The 25248-nt window shown below is 41.5% G+C and overlaps 1 long non-coding RNA gene and 1 pseudogene across 2 annotated transcripts in view; one reads left to right on the top strand and one right to left on the bottom strand.

Moving 5' to 3' along the window:
* The window catches only part of LOC129518680 (uncharacterized), an 81166-nt gene extending 56516 nt beyond the window's left edge, over positions 1 to 24650 (top strand). The window contains exons 4-6 of one of the 2 annotated variants that reach the window (XR_008666226.1): positions 15173 to 15238; positions 22060 to 22164; positions 24441 to 24650. This is a non-coding gene — a long non-coding RNA (uncharacterized LOC129518680). The remainder of the gene's footprint in view (positions 1 to 15172; positions 15239 to 22059; positions 22165 to 24440) is intronic. The other variant, XR_008666225.1, reaches the window with a different exon arrangement.
* LOC129518679 (ferritin heavy chain-like) lies at positions 9826 to 10456 on the bottom strand (annotated as a pseudogene).
* Positions 24651 to 25248: the final 598 nt, after the last annotated feature.

Here is a 25248-nt window from a genome sequence, read left to right as displayed (position 1 = left end):
AGAGCTTAGTGTAAGCCTGTTAGGCAGCCACTGTCCCTGTTGCACTGCTTCCCACTTGAGGCTCTGTGTTTATGCTGAGATACAGAGGAAGGAAATGGCACCAGCCAGCTTCTTTGTTCCAGGAGAGGTGTCTTTGTGAACACTATCAGGGACACACTCAGAGAAGAGGCAGGCCTCATTTATTTATTACTAGTTGTTTCTCAACTTTTTTGTGTTTTCTCTTTTGCTGATCTTCTGTAGTAATCTATTTTGATTTTTTTTCTCTATTCTTTGCATGTCTTTTGGTAGTATTTGGTATATGGTTAACTTTAGGTTTGTATATAACCTTTTCTGCATATGGTAATCTATTAAGTTGATGATGGTTTAAGTTTGAACCCATTCTTTTCTCCTCTTCCCCATGTTTTAGGTATAAGTTATATTTTATATCCTTTTTTTGTGGGTTCCTTGTAGGGAGCCTACTTCTCCCTCTGCCTGTGTCTCTGCCTCTCTCTGTGTCTCTCATGAATAAATAAATAGAATCTTAAAAAAAAAAAAACACAAGAGCAGAGCACATGCAAAACATACTGGAAACACTACCTGAAGCACCAGGCCCCAGGCACTACATGACCTCTTCTTTATAAGGCCATTATTTTCAGAAGCAGAAGACATGACTGGCTTTTCTAACACAGAGAAGGAAGCAGAGAGAGAGAGAGAGAGAGAAGGATTTATCCCAATGAAAGAACAAGATAAGGCCATGGCCAGAGATCTGAGCAAAACAGATATAAGTAACATGCCTCATGGAGAATTTATTATTATTATTTTTTAAATTTTTATTTACGACAGTCACAGAGAGAGAGAGAGAGGCAGAGACACAGGCAGAGGGAGAAGCAGGCTCCATGCAGGGAGCCCGATGTGGGATTCGATCCCGGGTCTCCAGGATCGCGCCCTGGGCCAAAGGCAGGCGCCAAACCGCTGTGCCACCCAGGGATCCCTCATGGAAAATTTAAAACAATGATCATAAGGAACTTGAGAAAAGAATGGAAGACATTACCATAGACAAAGGAGTTAAGAATCAGTCACAGATGAAGAGTGCAGTAAACAAGATTAGAAACAGGCTTGGAAATGACAAATACCCACCATTTGCTTCAACGTGGATGGAACTGGAGGGTATTATGCTGAGTGAAATAAGTCAATAAGAGAAGGACAAACATTGTATGGTCTCATTCATTTGGGGAATATAAAGGATAGTGAAAGGGAATAAAGGGGAAAGGAGAAAAGATGAGTGGAAAATATCAGAAAGGGAGACAAAATGAGAGACTCCTAACTGGGAAATGAACTAGGGATGGTGAAAGGGGAGGTGGGCGGGGGGTGGGGGTGACTGGGTGACAGGCACTGAGGAGGGCACTTGATGGGATGAGCACTGGGTGTTATTCTATATGTTGGAAAATTGAACGCCAATAAAAAATAAATTTATATTAAAAAAAAGAAACAGGCTTGATGCAATGAACAGGTCAATGACCTAGAAGACAATGTAAGGGAAAGCAATGAAGCTGGACAAAAGAGGGAAAAAAAGCATTATGCAAAATGAGAATAGACTTAGGGAACTCAGGGACTCCATCAAACATAAAAACATTTGTACTGTAGGAGTCCCAGAAGAGAGAAAAGAAGGGAGAAAATTTATTTGAAGAAATAATAGCTGAAAACTTCCCTAACCTGGAGAAGGAAACAGATACTCAGATCCAGGAGGCACAGAGAATTCCCATCAAAATCCACAAGAGCAAGCCCACAGCAAGACATTGTAACTAAATCACAAAATATAATGATACAGAAAAAAAATCTTTTTTTAATAAAAAAAAATTAAAGTAGGAAGATGAAATAAGTCCATAACTTACAAGGGAAAACCCATAAGGCTAGCAGATTTTGTTTTTGTTTTTTTTTGTACATTTTTTTTAAAATTTATTTATTTATTTATGATATTCACACACACACAGAGAGAGAGAGAGACAGAGACACAGGCAGAGGGAGAAGCAGGCTCCATGCACCGGGAGCCCGATATGGGATTCGATCCTGGGTCTCCAGGATCGCGCCCTGAGCCAAAGGCAGGCGCCAAACCGCTGCGCCACCCAGGGATCCCTTTTTGTACATTTTTTTATTGGAGTTCAATTTGCCAACAGATAGTGTAATACCCAGTGCTCATCCTGTCAAGTGGCCACCTCAGTGCCCGTCACCCAGTCACCCTGTCACCCCGTCCCCCTGCGCACCTCTCCTTCCACTACCCCTTATTCGTTCCCCAGTGGAGTCTCTCATGTTCTGTCAAACTCTCCGATTTTTCCCACTCCTTTTCTCTCCTTTCCCCTTTAATCCCTTTCACTAATTTTTTATATTCCCCAAATGGATCAAGCCATATAATGTTTGGCCTTCTTTGATTGACTTACCTCACTCAGCTTAATACCCTTCCAGTTCTATCCATGTTGAAGCCACTGGTGGGTATTCATCGTTTCTAAAGGCTGAGTAATATTCCATTGTATATATAGACCACATCTTTATCCATTCGTCTTTCGATGGGCACCGAGGCTCCTTCCACAGTTTGGCTATTGTGCGCATTGCTGCTATAAACATTGGAGTGCAGGTATTTTGGTTTTTCACTGCATCTATATCTTTGGGGTAAATCCCCAGTAGTGCGATTGCTGGGTTATAGGGTAGTTCTATTTTTAACTCTTTGAGGAACCTCCACACAGTTTTCCAGAGTGGCTGTACCAGTTCACATTCCCACCAACAGTGCAAGACGGTTCCCAATTAGGAGATTTTTAAAACAAATTTTGCAAGCCACAAAGCAGTGCCATGACATATTCAAAGTGCTGAATGGGAAAAATCTGCAGCTAAGAATACTACCTCAACAAAGCTATCATTGAGAATAAAGGGACAGATAAAGAGTTTCCCAGATAAATACAAACTAAAGGAGTTTGTGATCACTAAGCTAGCCCTGCAAGAAATTTTAAAGGGTAATCTTTGAGTGGAAAGGAGACCAAATAGGACAGTATAAATGTAAGAAATACAAATGCAGTAAAAAATGAACATTTCTGTTAAAAATCAAGACAAGGAACCCACAAAAAAAAGGATATAAAATATAACTTATACCTAAAACATGGGGAAGAGGAGAAAAGAATGGGTTCAAACTTAAACCATCATCAACTTAATAGATTACCATATGCAGAAAAGGTTATATACAAACCTAAAGTTAACCATATACCAAATACTACCAAAAGACATGCAAAGAATAGAGAAAAAAATCAAAATAGATTACTACAGAAGATCAGCAAAAGAGAAAACACAAAAAAGGATCAGAAAATATTGAGAAACAACTAGTAATAAAATGGCAATAAATACATATATATCAATAATATTGAATGTAAATGGATTAAACACTCCAATCAAAGACAATGGGTGAAAAGACAATGGGTGTCAGAATAGATAAACAAGACCCATGTATATGCTGCCTACAAGAGACTAATTTTAGAACTAAAGACACCTGTAGATTGAAAGGGGATGGATGGAGAAACATGAGTCATGCAAATAAATGTCAAAAAAAAAAAAAATCCAGAGTAGCAATGCTTACATGGGATAAACTAGACTTTAAAACAAAGACTGTAGCAAGAGACCAGGAAGGGCATTATATAATAAGGGGGGCAGTCCACCTAGAAGATACAACAATTGTAAACATATAAAACAATAATAAACATAAAGGAACTTAGAACTCAGTGATAATACCATAATAATAGAGGACCTTACTACCCCACTTACATCAATGGACATATCTAAGCAGAAAATCTACAAGGAAACAATGCCTTTGAGTAACACACTGGATCAGATGGACTTAACATATATTTAGACCATTAAATCCTAAAACCTCAGAATACACATTCTTTTTAAGTGTACATGGAACATTCACTAGAATAGATCACATATTAGGTCACAAAACAGGTCTCAACAAATACAAACAGACTGAAATCATTCCATGCACCTTTTCTGACCACAACACTATGAAAACTAGAAATAAACCACAAAAAATCTGGAAAGACCAAAAATACATGCAGGTTAAACAACATGCTACTAAACAATGAATTGGTCAACCAGGAAATCAAAGAAAAAAAATGATGAAACACAGAAATAAGTGAAAATGAAAACATAATGGACCAAAACTATGGAGATGCAGGAAAAGCCGTCCTAAGAGGAGAGTATATGGCAATACAAGCCTTCCATCAAGAAGCAAGAAAAATCTCAAACAACCTGTTTGTACACCTAGAAAAAGAACAAATGAAGCCTAAAGCCTCTAGAAGGAAGGATGTACAATAAAGATTAGAGCAGAAATAAATGATACGGAAAAAAAAAAACAATAGGAACAGATCAATGAAACCAGGAGCTGGTTCTTTGAAAAAATTAATAAAATTTTGAAAAATAAAATGAAAACAAATACAAAATTCTAAGAATATTATGAAAAGCTGTATGACAACAAATTGGACCACCTAAAAGAAATGGATAAATGTCTAGAAATACATAAATCACCAAAACTGAAACAGGAAGACGTAGAAAATGTAAACAGACTGAGAACCAGCAAAGAAATTGAATTAGTAATCAAAATCTCCCCACAAACAAAGGTCCTGAGCCAGATAGCTTCACAGGCAAATTCTACGAAACATTTAAAGAAGAGTTAATACCGGGCAGCCTGGGTGGCTCAGCGGTTTAGCATTGCCTTCAGCCCAGGGCACGATCCTGGAGACCTGGGATCGAATCCTGCATCAGGCTCCCTGCATGGAACCTGCTTCTCCCTCTGCCTATGTCTCTGCCTCTCTCTCTCTTTGTCTCTCTCTCTCTCTCTCTCTCTCTCTCTCTCTCTCTCATGAATAAATAAAATCTTAAAAAAAAACAGGTTTTGGCAAGGATATGGAGAAAGGGGATCCCTCTTGCACTGTTGGTAGGATTGCAAACTGGTGCAGCCACTCTGGAAAACAGTATGGAGGTTCCTCAAAAAGTTAAAAATAGAAATACCCTATGATCCAGCAGTTGCACTACTAGGTATTTACCCAACGAATACAAAAATACTAATTCAAAGGTATACACACATTCTAATATTTATAGCAGCATTACCTACAAGAGCCAAATTATGGAAACAGCCCAAGTGTCCACTGACTGATGAGTGAATAAAGAATAAGTGGTATATATACATCATGGAATATTACTCAGCCATGAAAACTAATGAAATCTTTCCATTTGCATTGACATGGATGGAGCTAGAGAGTGTTATGCTAAATGAAATAAACAGAGAAAGACAAATACCACATGATTTTACTCACATAATTTAAGAAAACAAATGAGCTGGGGGTTCCCTGGGTTGCTCAGTGGTTTAATGCCTGCCTTTGACCCAGGGCATGATCTTGGAGTCCCTCAATGGAGTCCCACATCGGGCTCCCTGCATGGAGCCTGCTTCTCCCTCTGCCTGTGTCTCTTTCTCTCTGTCTCATGAATAAATAAAATCTTAAAAAAAAAAAAAGAACAAGTGAGCGATGGGGAAAAAAGAAAGGGAAACCAAGAAACACACTTTTTAAAAAAAATTTATTTATGATAGTCACACAGAGAGAGAGAGAGGGGCAGAGACACAGGCAGAGGGAGAAGCAGGCTCCATGCACCAGGAGCCCGACATGGGATTCGATCCCGGGTCTCCAGGATCGCGCCCTGGGCCAAAGGCAGGCGCCAAACCGCGCCACCCAGGGATTCCCCCCTTTTTTTTTTAGAGTTTACTTATTCATGAGAGACACAGAGAGAGGCAGAGACACAGGCAGAGGGAGAAGCAGGCCCCCCACAGGGAGCCAGATGCCAGGGCTCCATCCCAGGACCAGGATCATGACCTGAGCCAAAGGCAGACGCTTAACCGCTGAGTCACCCAGGTGCCCCAAAAGACTTAACTGTAGAGAACAAACTAATGGTTAACAGAGGGGAGGTGGGTAGTGGTTGGGTGAAATAGGCGATGGGCTGCCCAGGTGGCTCAGCGGTTTAGCGCTGCCTTGAGCCCAGGGCGTGACCCTGGAGACCCGGGATCGTGTCCCATGTTGGACTCCCTGCGTGGAGCCTTCTTCTCCCTCTGCCTGTGTCTCTGCCTCTCTCTGTGTGTCTCTCATGAATAAGTAAATAAAATCTTAAAAATATATAGGTGATGCTGATTAAGGAGTGCATTTGTTGTGATGAACATGGGGTGTTGTATGGAATTGTTGAATCATAGTATTATACACCTGAAACCTAAAAACTAAAAAAAAGGGATTAAGAGTACATTTATCTTGATGATCACTGAGTAATGTATAAAGTTGCTGAATCATTATATATTGTATACCTAAAACTAATAAGAGGTATGTTAATTAAACTTCAATTTAAAAGAAAAAGGAATGCACAGATGGCATCAACCCCATGGCAACACAACTGCCCTTTTGGCCACTTCTAATATCCCTGAATCTCCTACCTCCATACCACTCTTCCAGAGGACCTGTACAGGTCAGCACCCCCACCCTGACCAGTGACATTGGGCTACTCCCAGCCTTGCCTTTAGTCCTGATTCACAGCCCTTTTTTATACCCATTCCCTTGTTTGAGCACAGTTGGGTGGGAATTTCTGGGGCAGCAGGGAAAGCCAACTAGGACCCTAAGAGGTTTTTCCTGGTCAGACTATTGAAATTTTCCCATTTCAGGTCAACACAGAAAATCTCATAAAAACCCCCGGATACCTTCTGAAAAGATAAAAAAAATTGATAGACCTTTAGCCAGACTTATAAAGATAGGAGGTGTTTTGGAGGGCTACCAGTCCTAGCTAAGGCTGCCCGCCAGATGTGTCGGAGTGGCAGCTGCATTGAGGGGGCTGCTTCTCCCAGACATGGCTAATGATAAGTTTGATGGAGCAGGAGCTGCTTGGAAGGGCTGCTTTAGGTAGAGTGAGTGGTTTTAACAAGGTAGATGGAGAGTGACATAACTGATGTTCCCTCATGTCAGGCCAGCTAGGCAGGGGGGCAAGAAAAATAGCACCCACCAATGCTCCCATTACTGGAGAAAGTTCCTATAGATCCCTACCCCTTCTGTATATACCCTAACATTATGTAATAAATCACATATGGGGGATCCCTGGGTGGCTCAGCGGTTTCGTGCCTGCCTTTGGCCGAGGGTGCGGTCCTGGAGTCCCGGGATCGAGTCCTGTGTCGGGCTCCCAGCATGGAGCTTGCTTCTCCCTCTGCCTGTCTCTGCCTCTCTCTATGTCTATCATAAATAAATAAAAATAAATATTAAAAAAATCTTCACATATGACCCAGGCACTTTTCAAAGTGCTGGGGTCTCAGAGCAAGTGAGTTTGTGCATCTGCCTTTTAAAAGCAGACTCTTGGTTTCCCATCGCCCCCTGGCTCTCCCAGAGTGAAGTCCCATGCCTGGACTTACGCACAGCTGATTTCAAATACAGACACTATGGGGTTTCATCTTTTTGGTGCAGGTCCCCAGGGTTGGGGGCATGCCTGATGTGGACCTTAATACCCTTGTTCCTCAGGGAAGGTCATGTGCATCAGTTATTTCCCACTCAGTGATAAGGAGCGTAGGTCCTGAAAAGACTGCATTTCACCTCTCCCACCCTTCTTGATGTGGCTTCTTCTATGTATGTTTAGGTCTGAATAGTTCTGCTAGTATTCAGGTTGTTTTCAGAGAGATGCCCTATATGTAGTTGTAGCCTTGGTGGTGTATCCACAGGAAGAAGTAAGTGCAGGATCTTCCTACTCTACCATCTTGATCGAGATTCCCAACCAAAACTGACCAAAGAAATCACGTTTGAGTATCTGAGAAATATGGGAGAAAATACAATAACCAAGAGTTGATTATAGTTAGATTTATAGAGCTGTAGTTGTTCTGTAGTTGCTAGAACTGGAAGCAGGTAATTATTTGTATAACATGTTGAAGACATTCAGAATCTTTTTTAAGACTTTATTTGAGAGAGAGCGTGTGTGTGTGCGTGTGTGTGTGAGAGAGAGAGAAAGAGAGAGAGAGAGAGAGAGAGAGAATGAATGAGCAGGGAGAGGGGCAGAGGGAGAAGCAGACTCCCTGCTCAGCAGGGAGCCTGATCTCAGAACTGTGGGATCATGACCTGAGCCTAAGGCAGATGCTTAACTGACTGAGCCACCCAGTCACCCAAGAAATATTGAAAATCTTAAAGTGAATGTATCTATATTTAATGGACTTTTTGTAGGAGATTGCAAATACAGAGTAGGATATCCTGAAAGGCGTAGACTACACAATTAACAGGGTCAACTCTGGGAATGGCAGGAAGTTTAGGACTCCTGGTCATAAGTGAATCATTATTTGCTAATCTAATGTGTGCCAGACACTGTTCTTTTTTTTTTTTTAAGATTTATTTATTTATTAGAGAGAGAGAGAGAGGCAGAGGGAGAAGCAGGCTCCATGCAGGGAGCCTGATGTGGGACTCGATCCCGGGTCTCCAGGATCACATCCCGGGCTGAAGGTGCTAAACTGCTAAGCCACCGGGGCTGCCCGACACTGTTCTTAATAATGGAAACACAGCCTTTAAAGATACAAATTTATCTCTGCTCACATGGGGCTCACATTCTGGTGGGGGAAATTGAAAAAAATAAGATTGATGAGACAGGTATATACCATAATGGATAATGATCTGTCCTATGCAGCACACAAAGGCAGGGGACAGGAGTCAGCCACAGGGAGGCTGGGGGACCTGCACTTTCGGTAGGTTGTACAGTGAAGGCCTCACTGACAAGGTGACATAATACCTGAAGGAAGTAGGGGGAGAGCCCCGTGGAGATCTGGGGATGAAAGCTGCAACAAGAGGGAATATCCTGTACCTCTTCCTGCTGTTATTCTGTCAGATCTTTTAGCCACTGACCAACAGTCATTTTCCCTCCATTTTTGATGCAACAGGTGCTATGTTATACTTTGGTAGGATGCAAGTGGTCAGGTTTAGGGCCAGGATTGATTACCCTGATGGTTTACATCATTAGGATATGGTTGAAAACCTTTTCCACTTTTAATAATTTGAGGCTTTAGTGAGAGACGCTAAGTGTGTATGCTTCTATAAAATGGATCACTTTGGAATACATATAAAAATTGTTCCTTTCTTAACATCTGTGGCTTTTTTTTTTTTAAGTAAGTTCTAGGAGCAATGCAGGTATTGAACTCACGACCCTGATATTGAGTCACATGCTCTACTGACTGAGCCAGCCAGGTGTCCTCCAACCTTGCTTACCATCTTAAGAGGCTCAGTCCACTTTTGTAAGGTGTTACCTGAGTCACAGTGCTTGTACAAAATCCAAAGTGTCCCTTGCCACGTAGTGCTAGGATACTCATCTCTCATTAGAATTATTAAGCTACAAGTGGGAAAACATTTCTACATTAATTGATATACGGCTAGTAAGTGATTCAATTCAATGCAGGGACAGTAGTTTAAGTAAGCAGAAATGGTTGATCAGTATGTTTGTCCATAAGCCTGAATCCTACCAAATTAGTGTAAAGTCACTAAATGGTCACAGTTGATTACATCACAATGGGTTTGCAGCATATAAAGCCCAGACCATCTTTAGGCCTAGGCTTATTTCTCTTAACGGTGTGTGGTGGCAGAAAGGATTTCTGTTACAGAGCTAGTAAAACATGTAGTTTTTTTTCTCTCTCTCTCTTTTTGAGTACCAAATTACTTTATTTGAAGGAATGATACAAATGAAAGAAGTAGATGTTTTGGTACAACTTATAGAAAAGGTAAAGGTAACCCCAACATGCATCCACTGCCTCGGTGACCAGGGAAGTCCCCCTTGTGGCTATGTGAAGACAGCCTAAGGCTTGGCTCTCACTATCACTGTTTCCCAGGGTGTGCTTGTCAAAGAGATCTCTGCCATTCCAGATTCGGGAGCCTCCATCTTGCGCAGGTTGGTTACATGGTCACCCAACGCTTTGATGGATTTCACCTGCTCGTTCAGGTAAAAAGTCTCAATGAAGTCACACAAGTGGGGGTCATTTTTATCAGTGGCCGGTTTGTGCAGTTTCAGTAGTGACTGATTCACGCTCTTTTCCAAATGTAACGCACACTCCATTGCATTCAGCCCGTTTGCCCAATCGTCATGGCCTGGTTTCTTAATATCCTGAAGGATGATTTAACCACCTCGTTGGTTCTGCAGCTTCATCAGTTTCTCAGCATGTTCCCTCTCCTCATGAGATTGGTGAAGAAAATACTTGGCAAAGTTCTTCAAAGCCACATCATTGTGATCAAAGTAATAATACATGGACAAGTAGACGTAGGACGAATAGAGCTCCGGGTTGATCTGGTGGTGGATGGCGGCCTCTGAGTCCTGGTGGTAGTTGGGGCGCACCTGCGAGGGGGACGCGGTCATCAGGGCGGCGGCTGCGCGGCGGCGCTGGAGCGGTCCGAGAGCGCCGCATGGGGATGGCAGAGGGCTGGCTCCAGGCGGCCGGGGGCGGGGAACGAGCGATGGTTCCATCCAAGCACCATAGAAGCAGAGTTCAAGCACAGACAAAGGGCAGGCATTGATTTCATACTTCTGATAGGTAAGTTAGCTCAGTTGTACTTGGATTCTGTGCTACCCTCTTCTGTCCATAGGCTCCTTTTTCAAAGTAGGCCTCTCCCTGAACTTCCTCTGTATATATCTGGTTAGCACTGTGGCCATGTATGCTCGGTCTCCCTAATGGTTCATCATGATGATCATGAGAGCTCCGCCTCGGGGATTGGAAATAGTATGATCCCTTCTGGTAATTTCAAACTCAAAGCCCAGAAAAGGCCATGATTTGACTAGAGTTGATTTCGTGCGTCTGGTAGGTGTGCGATGTAAGTTGCACCTTGTGTTTTATCCCCTTGATATTTACACGCATGACTTTCTGCAATGTTTTAATCCAGTTTATACTGGTGCCGTGGAGGTTTTCTAGAAATCACGTGTACATTAGACTTCCAGTAATAGTATAGCTAGGTTATTAGTGCTCAAGATTGAGCAAAGAAAGGCAGTATTATTTCAGTAACTTGAGACCTTTTAAAGCCGTCAGAGTAGCCTGATCGTTTGATTAACCTGAGAACTAGGAAAGATTTGAGGTGATCCTGTTGGTCTCCCTAGACTGCTGAGGAACAGAACTTGTTACCGTATGTTGGATCTAAAGGATAATGCTGAAACTTCCCTTGTGAAATGTAGTCTGCTAGAGGGCCTTCTACTTAGCTGTTTTGTTTATACATAATCAGAATCTCTGTTGGGGAGGATCAAGCAAGAAGTTGCTTGTCATTTCTTTTTTTTTTTTTTTATAAATTTTTATTTATTTATGATAGTCACAGAGAGAGAGAGAGAGAGGCAGAGACACAGGCAGAGGGAGAAACAGGCTCCATGCACCGGGAGCCCAACGTGGGATTCGATCCCAGGTCTCCAGGATCGTGCCCTGGGCCAAAGGCAGGCGCCAAACCACTGAGCCACCCAGGGATCCCTTGTCATTTCTTTGTAAGACGAAAACTACACTTGTCAAATGCCAATTCTACGTTATTCTTTTGGTCTGTGGCACAGGGCAGGCTTAGAATAATAGTGAAAGACGAATAGCTTATTTTGATGATCTATTCTTTTGTGATTTAAGAAAAAATAAGATTTTATTAATTCGGGGCACCTGGGTGGCTCAGTGGTTGAGCGCCTGCCTTTGGCTCAGGTCCCACATCAGGCTCCCCAGAGGGAGCCTGCCTCTCCCTCTGCCTAGGTCTCTGCCTCTCTCTTTTATTTATTTATTTGAGAGAAAGAGAAAGCCTGAGTAGGGGGAGAAGAATAGGGAGAAATAGACTCCCCACCGAGTGAGGAACCTGATGCAGTGCTTGATCCCAGGGATCAAGATTATTCATTTTTCTGTGTTTAGTTGTATAAGTTCTTTATATATTTTGGATATAAAGCCCTTATTGGCTATTTTATTTATAAATGTCTTCTCTCGCTCAGTAGGTTGCTTTTTTGTTTTGTTGATGGGTTCTTTTACTGTGCAATAGCTTTTTATTTTGATGTAGCAGTGCTAATCATGAGAGAAATGCAAATCAAAACTGCAATGAGATATGGCCTCATGCCTGTCAGAATGACTAAAGAGACAACAAATAACAAGTGTAAGCAAGGATGTAGAGAAAAGGGACCCCTTGTACTGTTGGTTGGATCATAAATTGATAAAAACTATGGAAAACAGTATAGAGGTTCCTCAAAAACTTAAAAATAGAAATACCATATGATCCAATCACTCCACTACTGGGTATTTACCCCCAAAAATGGAAACCCTAATTCAAAAAAGATATATGGGGATCCCTGGGTGGCTCAGTGGTTTAGTGCCGCCTTCGGCCCAGGGCCTGATCCTGGAGACCCAGGATCGAGTCCCACATCGGGCTCCCTGCATGGAGCCTGCTTCTCCCTCTGCCTGTGTTTCTGCTTCTCTCTCTCTCTCTCTCTGTGTGTGTGTGTGTCTCTCATGAATAAATAAATAAAATCTTAAAAAAAAGATATATGCACCCCTATGTTTATTTCAGCCTTATTTACAACAACCAGGATTTGGAAGCAACCCAATTATCCATCAATAGATGAATGGATAAAGAATATGTGGTGTCTGTGTGTGTACACACACAAACACTGGAATATTACTCTTAAAAAATAATGAGATCTTGCCATTTGCAACAACTTGGACGGACCTAAAAGGTATTGTGCTAAGTGAAATTAGTGGGGAAAGATAAATACCGTATGATTTTACTTATATGTGGAATCCAGGGAAAAAATGAATAAACAAAAAGATAGACTTACATACAGAGACAATAAACTGGTGGTTGCCAGAGGGGAGGTGGTTGACGGGATAGGCAAAATAGAAGGGGATGAAAAGCTGCAGACTTCCAGTTACTAAATAAATAAGGCACAGTGATAAAAAGTACAGCATAGAAAGTGTAGTCAATAATATCATATTAAGGGATGCCTGGGTGGCTTGGCAGTTGGGCGCCTGCCTTCGGCTCAGGTCATGATCCCAGGATCCGGGATCGAGTCCCACATTGGGTTCCCTGCGTGGGACCTGCTTCTCCCTCTGCTTGTGTCTCTGCCTCTCTCTCTGTCTGTGTCTCTCATGAATAAATAATCTTTTAAAAAATAATATTGTATTAATGTTGTATAGTGACAGTAACTAATCATCACAAGCACTGAGTAACGTATAGAATTGTCCAATCAATATATTGTACACCAGAAACTAATATAACATCATGTCAATTATACTTTAATAAAAAATTAAAATACACATGTACATTTACATACACAAATTAGTTGGGGCACCTGGGTGGCCCAGTCTATTAAGCATCTGCCTTCTGCTCAGGTCATGATCTCAGGGTCCTAGGATCCAGCCCCTGTCAGGCTCCCTGCTCAGTGGGAAATCTGCTTCTCACTCTCCCTCTGCCTGCTGCTCCCCCTGCTCATTCTCTCTCTCTCTGTGTCAAATAAATAAAATCTTTAAAAGAAAAAAAGCAAATTAGCAGATATTTCAGGAACTTTAAGGAAACCTTTGACATTATTTTTTTAAAGATTTTATATATTTATTCACGAGAGACACAGAGAGAGAGGCAGAGACACAGGCAGAGGGAGAAGCAGGCTCCATGCAAGTCCCCCTACGTGGGACTCGATCCTGGGTCTCCAGGATCAGGCCCTGGGCTGAAGGCAGCGCTAAACCGCTGAGCCACCCCGGGCTGTGCAACCTTTGACATTCTTAAGAGCACCTGGACTTAGGGAGCTCCATGGCTCTTCCAATTTCATTCATCTGTGATTCTAGTGGCTTCCATCACTCAAATCAGATAGGCTCCTGCCTGAAACTCTCAAATGAATTGCCACTAGAATCAGCATAGGGATGCTTGGGTGGCTCAGCGGTTGAGCCTTGGCTCAGGGCCTGATCCGGGTCCAGGGATCAAGTCCCACATCGGGCTCCCCACAAGCAGCCTGCTTCTCCCTCTGCCTGTGTCTCTGCCGCTCTCTCTGTGTCTCTCATGAATAACTAAATAAAATCTTTTTTATAAAAGGAATCAGTATAAAAATAATTCCCAAGCATGGCCAGCAAAACACTGGATTGGCCCACTCTTTGCCCTGATTATTTAACCACATTTTTCCTTGGTTGCTTTGCCCAAACACACAACTTTAAAAAAAAAAAAAAAAGATTTTATCTATTCATGAGAGACACAGAGAGGCAGAGACATAAGCAGAAGGAGAAGCAGGTTCCCCGTGGGGAGCTCCATGCAGGACTTGATCCCAGGACCCCAGAATCATGACCTGAGCCAAAGGCAGATAGATGCTCATCCACTGAGCCACCCAGGTGTCCCTTGGTTTGTTTTTCTCAAAAGCTTTATCAATAGAAATATAACTGAGAACACAAACTTCCCCACTTAAAGTGTACAATTTATAAAATCAGTATATGTCATACCTGAGAAATGATCACCACAATCAAAATAATGAACACATCCATTACATCATGTTTCATCATCCTTTGGAACATAGAGTAATGAGAACTATGTTGTTGCTCTAAAGAGGTTATTTAGATACTTATTTCTTGCTTTACTAGTGATAATTTATCATTAACGCAATTAAATATATATTTTTAAAATATGCACCTGGTGTATTTGTACCTGAGAAATTTCTTATGTATTTGATACTTTCTTCCCAGATTAAATGCCACTTAAGTAAAATCTGTCATAGGAATCCTGAATTAATGAGCGTTATTGTATGTCCTATCACTGCTTTTGGTTTAAGGGTATTTTGAGACTTAATCATTGTAAATATGGAGTCTTTGGCACAGTTCCAACTATAAGAAATTATGAAAGTTTATAGAATTCTATACTCATAAAAGTTAAAAATATTTGGAATTCCTTAAAAATGGTGAGAATGGGGTCAAATTATGTTCATGGATTCTTGGTTAGGGTCCTCGAGAAGCCTAGTATTGAACCCAGTAAGTTAGCTAAGGAAACAGTATGTGGTAGCTTTGTGTTATGTATGGTATAGGTTAATTTCTCTTTAATGACAATTGACATATAAATGACAGTCTGAATAGAACTATACACTGACAGCCACTTTTTGCCTAAGGGCTCTGATACAACAATTTCTAATAGCTTATGTTTAACCTTAATAGATTCTTTGTGGACTAGGCAAAAGTTGAAGAAAGTGATCAGCAACAGCAGGGGAAATTTTCAAAAAGGTAAGGCTTACTAAATATTTGATATCATTGTTTTACTTAATAATTTAACTATATTACATATACTCTCTTTTCTGTTTTGTGACAGTTTTAGAATGCCTTTTTTAGGGATCCCTGGGTGGCGCAGCAGTTTGGCGCCTGCCTTTGGCCCAGGGCGCGATCCTGGAGACCCAGGATCAAATCCCACGTCGGGCTCCTGGTGCATGGAGCCTGCTTCTCCCTCTGCCTATGTCTCTGCCTCTCTCTCTCTCTCTCTCTCTGTGACTATCATAAATAAATAAAGAAAAAATAGAATGTCTTTTTTAAAGATTTTATTATTTATTTATTCATGAGACACACACACACAGAGAGGCAGAGACACAGGCAGAGGGAGAAGCAGGCTCCATGCAGGGAGCCCAACATGGGACTCAATCCCTGGTTTCCATGATCGCGCCCCAGGCCGAAGGCAGGCTGTAAACTGCTGAGCCACCCAGGGATCCCCTGACACTTTTAAAATGTTATTGTAGTCATACAGTGCTTAAGATTTCTGGATTTAAAACAACTCCAGGTGGTGGTGGTGGTGGGGTGCGCCTGCGTGGCTCAGTCCTTTAAGTGTCTGCCTTCAGCCCAGGTCATGATCTTGGAGTCCTGGGATCCAGTCTGGCTCCCTGCTCAGCGGGGAGTCTGCTTGTCCCTCCCCCTGCTTGTGCTCTCACTCCCAAATGAATAGATTAAATCTTTAAAAAACACCCAAACACAACCACAGATACTGATTTTTTTTTTTTGGTAGCATGATAGTGAAGCACTGTAAATAAGTAAAATACCTGTCAACTGACAAGTGATTAAAGAAATATATGATTCAATTTTCTCAACCATGAAGTATGAAGTTATTTGTACATAGCTTTATAATTAGAAATTATAAATATTAATAAATCATGAAAATGACATATATACTTTAATGAATTTTGATGTATATGCATATCTGTGATAACATGACCAAAGCAACATAAGGAACATAGTCACTATCCTCTGAAATTACCTTTTCCCCTTTGTCATCTTTCCCTCACACACCTCTGTCCCTACCATCTCCTAAAAGTCATTGATCTGCTGTATATCACCATACAAAATTTTACATTTTCTGGAGTTTTATAGAAATGAAATCATGGAGTATATACTCTTTTTTTCTTTTCTTGGCCTTTTAAACTCAGAATAGTTGTTGTGAAATTCATCCATACTCTTTGTATCAATGGTTCATTCTTTTTGTTGCTGAATTGCAGGGGGTTCCATTGTATGGATATGCCATAGTATGTCCATTCATCTGTTGATGGTCATTTGGAGTGTTTCCAGCTTTTGACCATTATATTTTTTTTATTTATTTATGATAGTCAGAGAGAGAGAGAGAGAGAGAGAGAGAGAGAGAGAGAGGCAGAGACACAGGCAGAGGGAGAAGCAGGCTCCATGCACCGGGAGCCCGACGTGGGATTTGATCCTGGGTCTCCAGGATCGCGCCCTGGGCCAAAGGCAGGCGCCAAACCGCTGCGCCACCCAGGGATCCCAGCTTTTGACCATTATAAATAAAGTTAGGTACCTATGTATGTAGGTCTCTGTGTGAACTTTCATTTCATATGCCTTTGTTTCTATTGAGGCATAATTTATCTATTGTAAAATTCACTTTCAAAGTGTACAAAATTGTACAAGTTTTGACAGAGGTATATAACCGTGTACCCACTATCACAATCAAGATATGAAATCCTTCTATGACTCCAGAAAGTTTTCTCAGGTTCCTCTGTAATCTGTGATATCATTTTACTTCCAGTCCTTGGCAACTACTGATCTAATTTCTGTCCATATAGTTCTGTCTTCTTTTAAAGTCATATACATGGAACCATAGAGCAATAATCCTTTTGTTTCTGTCTTCTTTCACATAGCACAACGCTTTCCAGATTCATCCATGGTGTATTCTCATCAATGAATTCATTCATTTTTATCATTATTTCATCATATGGATATATTTTATTTATTCCCCTGTTGCTGGACATTCAAATTGTTTCCAGAATTTAGAGTTTCTGAAAAGCCGTATGGGAGAACTTTTAGATCTTGTGTGTTTGAGTTACAGTCTAGAATCCTTTTATTTCAGCCTAAAGGATTTCTTTTTGTATTTCTTGCAGGGCAGATTTAGTGGTAGTGAATTCCCATCAGCTTTTATTTATCTGAATTTCTCATTCCATTTAGCTCTTTTACTATGATTCTGTCCTTTTCTTTCATTTGGAACATACTCATCTGTCTCCTCATTTTGTCTGTTTCTATGTATGAGGAAAATCAGCTACATCTCCTGATCTTGAAAGTAATGGCCTTGTGAAGTAGAGGTCCTGTAATACCTTATAGTGCAATGTCCCTTGTTCACCAGAAGAAGGGCACTCCAGGGGTGTCACCTATGTGTGTTATGTGTGCCTTGCTGTTGAGGCTAAACTGCATTGCATTCCTGCAGGTTTCACTTCCTTTCAATAGGTGGTTCTTTATAGAACTATAAGATAGTATGGGATGCCTGGGTGGCTCAGTGGTTGAGCATCTGCCTTTGGCCCAGGGTGTGATCCTGGGATCTGGGATGGAGTCCCACATCTAGCTCCTGGCATGGATCCTGCTTCTCCCTCGGCCTGTCTCTGCTTCTCTCTGTGTGTCTCTCATGAATAAATACAATCTTTTTTTTTTTTTAAGATTTTACCTATTTATTCATGAGAGAGAAAGAGAGAGAGAGGCAGAGACACAGGCAGAGGGAGAAGTAGGCTCCATGCAGGGAGCCCGACATGGGACTCGATCCTGGGTCTCCAGGATCACACCCCCGGCTGCAGGTGGTGCTAAATCGCTGAGCCACCTGGGCTGCTCAAATAAAATCTTAAAAAAAAAAAAAAGAACTATAAGATAGTAATCTAGTTCTGTCTGCCATGGTTTCTAATGTCACTCTTCTTGATAGCAACAAAATAATATAATCTCTCCTCCTTTGTCTCTGTGTTTGGAGTGACCTTACTTGGTTTTCTTGAAGTATTTAATTAAAAAATTTTAGGAACCCCTGGGTGGCTCAGCAGTTGGGCATCTGCCTTTGACTCAGGGTGCAATTCGGGATCCAGGATTGAGTCCCGCATTGGGCTCCTTGCAGGGAGCCTGCTTCTCCCTCTGCCTGTGTCTCTGCCTCTCTCTCTCTCTCTCTCTCTCTCTCTCTCTGTCTCTCATGAATAAATAAATAAAATCTTAAAAAGTATATTTAGGGAATCTGGGTGGCTCCATTGGTTAAGCAACTGACTCTTGATTTTGGCTCACGTCATGATGTTGGGGTCCTGAGATCAAGCCCTGTGTCTGGCTCCACACTTGACATTCTCCCTCTCTTCTCCTCCTCCCCTTGCTCACATTCTCTCTCTTTACATTAATAACTAAATAAAATCTTTTTTTAAAAAAACTCTTTTTTAGGAGTGCCTGGGTGGCTCAGTCAGTTAAGCATCTGCCTTCGGCTTAGGTCATGATCCCAGAATCCTGGGATTGAGCCCCATGTCAGGCTCTCTGCTCACCCAGGAGCCTGCTTCTCCCTTTCCCTCTGCCTGCCACTCCCCTTGTACTCTGTCTCCCAAATAAATAAAATTAAACATCTTGATTTTCAGTTGATTAAGAGTCTGCCTTTGGCTCAGGTCATGATCTTGGGGTCCTAGGATCCATCCTGTGTCCTCTCTGCTCAGCAGGGAGTCAGCTTCTGCCTTTTCCCCTGCTCGTGCTTTCTCTTAAATAAATAAATAAATAAATAAATAAATAAATAAATAAATAAATAAATAAATAAATAAATAAAATCTTCAGGCAAAAAAGATTTCATTTCTTTTTCTCCTAGATCCTATGAAACTTCAGTATAGTATTTCTCTCTTGTTGGTGTAAGAAAGGAGGAAGGTATAAAAGGTTTGTAGTTTTCAGCCTCTAATAGCAACATAAAGGGCTTAGATGGTCTCTCTTTTGAGAGTTTGGCTTACCTTGGAGGTAATCAAGTTTTCTATCAACAGGAATTAAAGTATCATTGAAGTTACTTCCAGATTTCTTTGCTTTTCTGCTGGAAGACTAGATTTGAAGAGCTTGAGTATAAAAAGTGAATTTGTAAGTTCTATTGGTGAAAGAAATTAGATTTTTTATTAGAACTTTAGCATCTGGGACACCTGGGTGGCTCAGTGGTTTAGCGCCTGTCTTCGGCCCAGAGCGTGATCCTGGAGTCCCACGTTGGGCTCCTGCATTGAGCCTGCTCCTCCCTCTGCCAGTGTCTCTGCCTCTCTCTTTTTATGTCTCTCATGAATAAATAAATAAAATCTTAAAAAAAGAACTTTATGCATCTAATGTTATTATTTGAAGAAGCACATTCAAAATTCCTTTTGAGAATCTTAGAATCAACTTAATTTTGAGCTGGCGTTGTCACCAAGTACCACAAGAATGAAGCAAATGATGATTATTTACCTGGCACAGCTTTTTAATAAGATTTTATTTTTTTAAGTAATCTTTACATCCAAAGTGGGGTCAGATTCAGAACCATGAGACAGAGTTGCACACTCCACGGACTGAGCTAGCCAGGAGCCCCTAGCTGTCATAGCTTTTAAAAACACATTTTCAGAAAAACAGCACTGAAAAATAATTTTTAGAAAAAGAGATGTCAGTATTCAATGATTTATTCTCATCACCAACATTTAAAATGAAAGTATATATATTCTTCCAGTGGCTTCCTGCTTGTTCTGAGTCATTTAAAGTGGGCAATATAAAGTAATTGCAAGAAGTCATAAGAAGTCTCAGCTTTGTTATTCATTGGCTGTGGCTTCAAGTAAGTCACTTATACTCCTCAGATTTTTGTTTTGTCATCATTAACAGGAGAGGATAAGATTAGTGAACTCTAATAAGGCCTCTTCCAGTTCATATATTTCAAATCTATGGGATTCCTTTTTTTTTTTTTTTAATTTATTCAGAGGCAGAGAGAGAGAGAGGCAGGCAGAGAGGCAGAGACACAGGCAGAGGGAGAAGCAGGCTCCATGCAGGAAGCCCCATGTGGGACTCGATCCCAGGTCTCCAGGATCACACCCCAGGCTGCAGGCGGCACTAAACCGCTGCACCACCAGGGCTGCCCGGGATTCCAATTTTATGTGGTTCCAGATTGTTTGGCCAATTTACATTACCAGCAGAGGGGCACCTGAGTGGTTCAGTTGGTTAAAAGGCTGCCTTCCACTAGGGTCATGATCTGGGGGTCCTAGGATCCAGCCATTAGCCTCTCCACTCAGTGGGGACCCTGCTTCTTCCTCTCCTTCTGCCCCTGCCCCAGCTGTGCTCTCTCTCTCTCTCTCTCAAATAAATTAATTAATCTTAAAAAATAATAAATTGGGCAGCCCGGGTGGCTCAGCGGTTTAGCGCCACCTTCAGCCCAGGGCCTGCTCCTGGAGACCCAGGATCTAGTCCCACATTGGGCTCCCTGCATGGAGCCTGCTTCTCCCTCTGCCTGTGTCTCTGCCTCTCTCTCTCTCTCTCTCTCATTAATAAACAAATAAGTCTTAAAAAAAAGACTAGTTTTAAAAAATAATAATTAAAAAAATAAAAAGTAATAAATTACAGGACACCTGGTTGCTCAGCAGTTGAGCATCTGCTTTCCGCTCAGGGCTGATCCTGGTCCCGTGATCAAGTTCCATATCAGATTCCCTGTGAGGAGCCTCTTTCTCCCTCTGCCTGTGTCTATCTCTGCCTCTCTCTATGCATCTCTCATGAATAAATAAATAAAATCTTTAAAATAATAGTAATAATAAGTTATAAGCAGAAAGATTCAGTGCCTTTCCGAAAATGTACAAATGAATCATTTACATAAAAAAGGAAATTTTGTGGACAGTGTGTGTGTGTATAGGCACCCAGCTAGCGGGGTAAAGAAACACAGGGTGGGGAGAAGATAACTTCTGAGGGGAGATGAGAGTGTGGATTCAGAGAAATCTTATTTTTTTTGTAGATTTTTTTATTGGGGTTCGACTTGCCAACATGTTGCATAACACCCAGTGCTCATCCTGTCAAGTGCCCCCCTCCGTGCCCATCACCCAGTTACCCCATCCCCCCGCCCACCTCCCTTTCCACTACCCCTTGTTCATTTCCCAGAGTTAGGAGTCTCTCATGTTTTGTCACCCTCTCTGATTTTCAGAGAAATCCTACTGGAAGTCCTCCACCTTCTGAGAAGTTCATTTCCTGTCCATGAAGGCCTTTGGGTGGATTTGAAATTTAAATAGACTAGAAAAGTTTTGAATTAGCCAGTGTGGGACATTTTCCAGGAGTCAGGTAGGGATGAATAATACAATTAAAACAGTAAAGATATCCATGATAAATCATGCAAAACTCCTTTTCTTTTCCAGAAGTGAAAATGAGTTTGTTTGCCTTTTCTTGGAGACCTATTTCTTTTTTTTTTTAGACATTTTTTTAATTTATTTATTTATGATAGTCAGAGAGAGAGAGAGAGAGAGGCAGAGACATAGGCAGAGGGAGAAGCAGGCTCCGTGCACCGGGAGCCTGACGTGGGATTCGATCCTGGGTCTCCAGGATCGCGCCCTGAGCCAAAGGCAGGCGCCAAACCGCTGCGCCACCCAGGGATCCCGGAGACCTATTTCTTTATCACTTCCACTACAGGCACCAGGAGCAGCAGCACTAACCACATCCCCATATTGGTCCTTTTTTTTTTTTTCCATATTGGTCCTTAATGTCGTGAAAATAATCACGACTAACGATCTGAAATGTAATGCTGTATTTCACACATAATATTATTTGAAACTATATTATCAAGTGGACATTTATGCTGGGTATCATTCCAGGTAAATGAAGAATTCAGAGCCTAAACCCAAGTTTAAGACAAGATGCAAAAAAAGGAAAAAAAAATCAAAGAGCTTGGAACAGAATTCTGGCAGCAGTAAACTTGGGTAATAAAAGTAGATAATATTGTGTCATGTCAGTGAGTTCTATGGCAGGCGATTATTTTGTTAGGTGAAAGGAACATGTGACCAGAAGCAGACTTTCTGGTGAATTAACATTTTCATTTATATAACTATACAGGTTTGATTTTCTAAGAACCATGTTCATGTGTGGAAAAGACTCAGGTATCAGTTTCTTAAACCACACTAAATGTTTTGTGACAATATATTACACAAGCAAAACTGCTTTCGGGAGGAAATTTTCATGATGACTTGAATAACTGGGTCTACAAGAACTCCCTGCAAAAGGAAAATCCTCAATTTAATGAGTACCCAAGCCCTCTTTAGACCTTTTGATCATCATTTATTAATAACCCATGGACTTATCTACCCACCTTGACAAAAGCTTCTATGTATACTTAACATCTTCCTAAGAGTGTCTAAACTCCTAAGCTCACTAGGTGTTTGTTTTTTAAATTTGTCTCTTGTTACCATTCTACTAAAATTTATGTCAAAAGTTGCCAACGAACTCCAAATGACCCAATCTAGTGGCCTTTTCCCAGCTCTATTCTGCTTCATTGTAATATTTTATAATTCTCCACTACATTTATTTTTCCTATCCCTCTTCTTCCTTTTTCACATCTCTGAGAAGTCAGTTACTCTCTTTTTTCACCCCGAGGGGGCTGTTCCCCAGGGTTCTGTCCTCAGCTCCTGACAAATGACATGCATTCTTAGGAGATAATCTGCTACTGTACTAGGAAGGGAGCTGACAGGCACCTAGGTTGCTCAGTCAGTTAAGCCTTCAAATCTTGCTTTGGGCTCAGGTAGTAATCTCATGGGTCATGAGATGGAGCCTGGGTCAGGCTCTGCACCTCAGTGGGGAGTTTGCTTGAGATCCTCTCCCTCTCTGCCCCTCCCCCTCCATTCTCTCTCTCAGATAAATAAAATCTTTATTTTTTATAAAATTAAATCTTTATTTTTATAAAGATTTTATTTATTTATTCATGAGAGACAGAGAGAGGCAGAGAAATAGGCAGAGGGAGAAGCCAGCTCCCTATGGGGAGCCTAATGCAGGACTCGATCCCAGGATCCCAGGATTATGACCTGAGCCTAAGGCAGACGCTCAACCGCTGAGTCACCCAGGGTCCTGGTAAATAAACGTTTAAAAAAAAAAGAAAGAGAGCTAAATTAGGTGTGTGAAAACCTGCACTCAAGTCCTAATCATGTGTCATAGTAACAGCATGAACATTGTTCAGTCACTTAAATCTTGGGAGTCTCAGTTTCTGCATCCAGAAGAAGTGAGAGGAAACTTGTCCTACCTACGGTACAAAGTTATAATGAGGATCAAGAGGGATAATCGATGTAAAAAGTTTGATAAGCACAGTAGTATGCAAATGGATATTACTTGCATTATTAGAAGACAGCTAGGGTAGCCCGGGTGGCTCAGCAGTTTAGTGCTGCCTTTAGCCCAGGGCAAGATCCTGGATCCAGTCCCACCGTCAGGCTCCCTGCATGGAGCCTGCTTCTCCCTCTGCCTGTGTCTCTGCCTCTCTCTCTCTCTCTCTCTCTCTCTCTCTCTCTCTGTGTGTGTGTCTCTCATGAATAAATAAATAAAATCTTAAAAAAAAAAAAGAAGACAGCTAGGTCATTGGCACTGTGAGACAGACTGTTTGAAGCTAATTGGCTCCCAAGGGGATCAAACCATGACCTTATACGAATCACCTATATTTTGAGACCCTATATTAATTATCCATATATTTTTAAAAGATTATATTTATTTATTCATAAGAGATACAGAGGGAGAGGCAGGCTCCCTATAGGAAACCTGATGCAGAACTCGATCCCAGGACCCCAGGATCTCCACCTAAGCCAAAGGCAGACGCTCAACTACTGAGCCACCCAGGTGCCCCTAATAATCCATATTTGAACCAACTAGTCTAACAGGCCCAGGCTGTGTAGGTTAATTCTTCTGTATATTCATTCATCATGAAATCTAAGTTTGCGTTATTTGGGAGTACTGCTTCATAGAGCTTTTGATGAGAGTGCCAAATCTTCTAGTATTAGTGTTAGCAGAAGCAGTCATTGTGCAGAGCTTAAAATGCTGATCAAATATCTGTAAAGTCTTGTACATATACTAAATCCTTGAGTGGTGGTAAATACCAAAAAACATGATAAAATGCTTTAATCACCTTGAATGTATAAGAAAATATAAATATCTACTGTTATGAATTATTTGCTACATTTAATATTGCCAGCATTTAAACACTGGATTCTTTATATTACAGGAACATGAGCCCACAGGTTGCCCTTAAATTTCAGGAGCTCTTTCACCGCATTCACAGGCAGATGGAGGGCCATGCCCACCACCATCTCTACCCACGCCCTCTCTACTCAGAGGAGTTGCTCCTCCTTCTCCAACTTCTTTACCTAGAATAAGTGGTAAACCATCACCACCACTATCACCTTTGTGGGAGGACCTCCTTCTCCAAAATCACCACTTGCTGTCTCTTATGGAATAAAGCAGAAATAAAAGTATGCAAGTATTAATTCTTTTTTAAAAAGATTTTTTTTATTCATTCATGAGAGAGAGAGAGAGAGAGAGAGAGAGAGGCAGAGATATAGGCAGAGGGAGAAGCAGGCTCCACGCAGGGAGCCCGATGTGGGACTCGATTCTGGGACCGCAGGATCATGCCCTGAGCCAAAGGCACACACCCAACCGCTGAGACACCCAGGTGTCCCCCATGCATTAATTCTTGAACTGCATGACTTGACTCTCCTTTGTAAGAATCAATTCATCAAAGGGAAAACTTTGACTGCAGAATGTTCTTGAGCATCTTCTGGTTAACAATGAATGAAAACTGCATACCTGTGGGTATTAATATAAGGTTAGAGAATAAGACTACTGACTCTTGATATCCCTCCTGAGCTCATCATCTTATATTTCTCCATCAGACAGTATCTCAGTTGGAAACTCTATCTCCATAGAGATATAAAATTCATATAGAAAGGAAAGGAGAGGGCAGCCCAGGTGGCTCAGCAGTTTAGTGCTGCCTTCAGCCCAGGGCGTGATCCTGGAGACCCGGGATAGAGTCC

Source organism: Nyctereutes procyonoides, unplaced genomic scaffold, assembly GCF_905146905.1.
Source record: "Nyctereutes procyonoides isolate TBG_1078 unplaced genomic scaffold, NYPRO_anot_genome, whole genome shotgun sequence".
NCBI lineage: Eukaryota > Metazoa > Chordata > Mammalia > Carnivora > Canidae > Nyctereutes > Nyctereutes procyonoides.
This window is presented reverse-complemented; position numbering and strand designations above follow the sequence as displayed.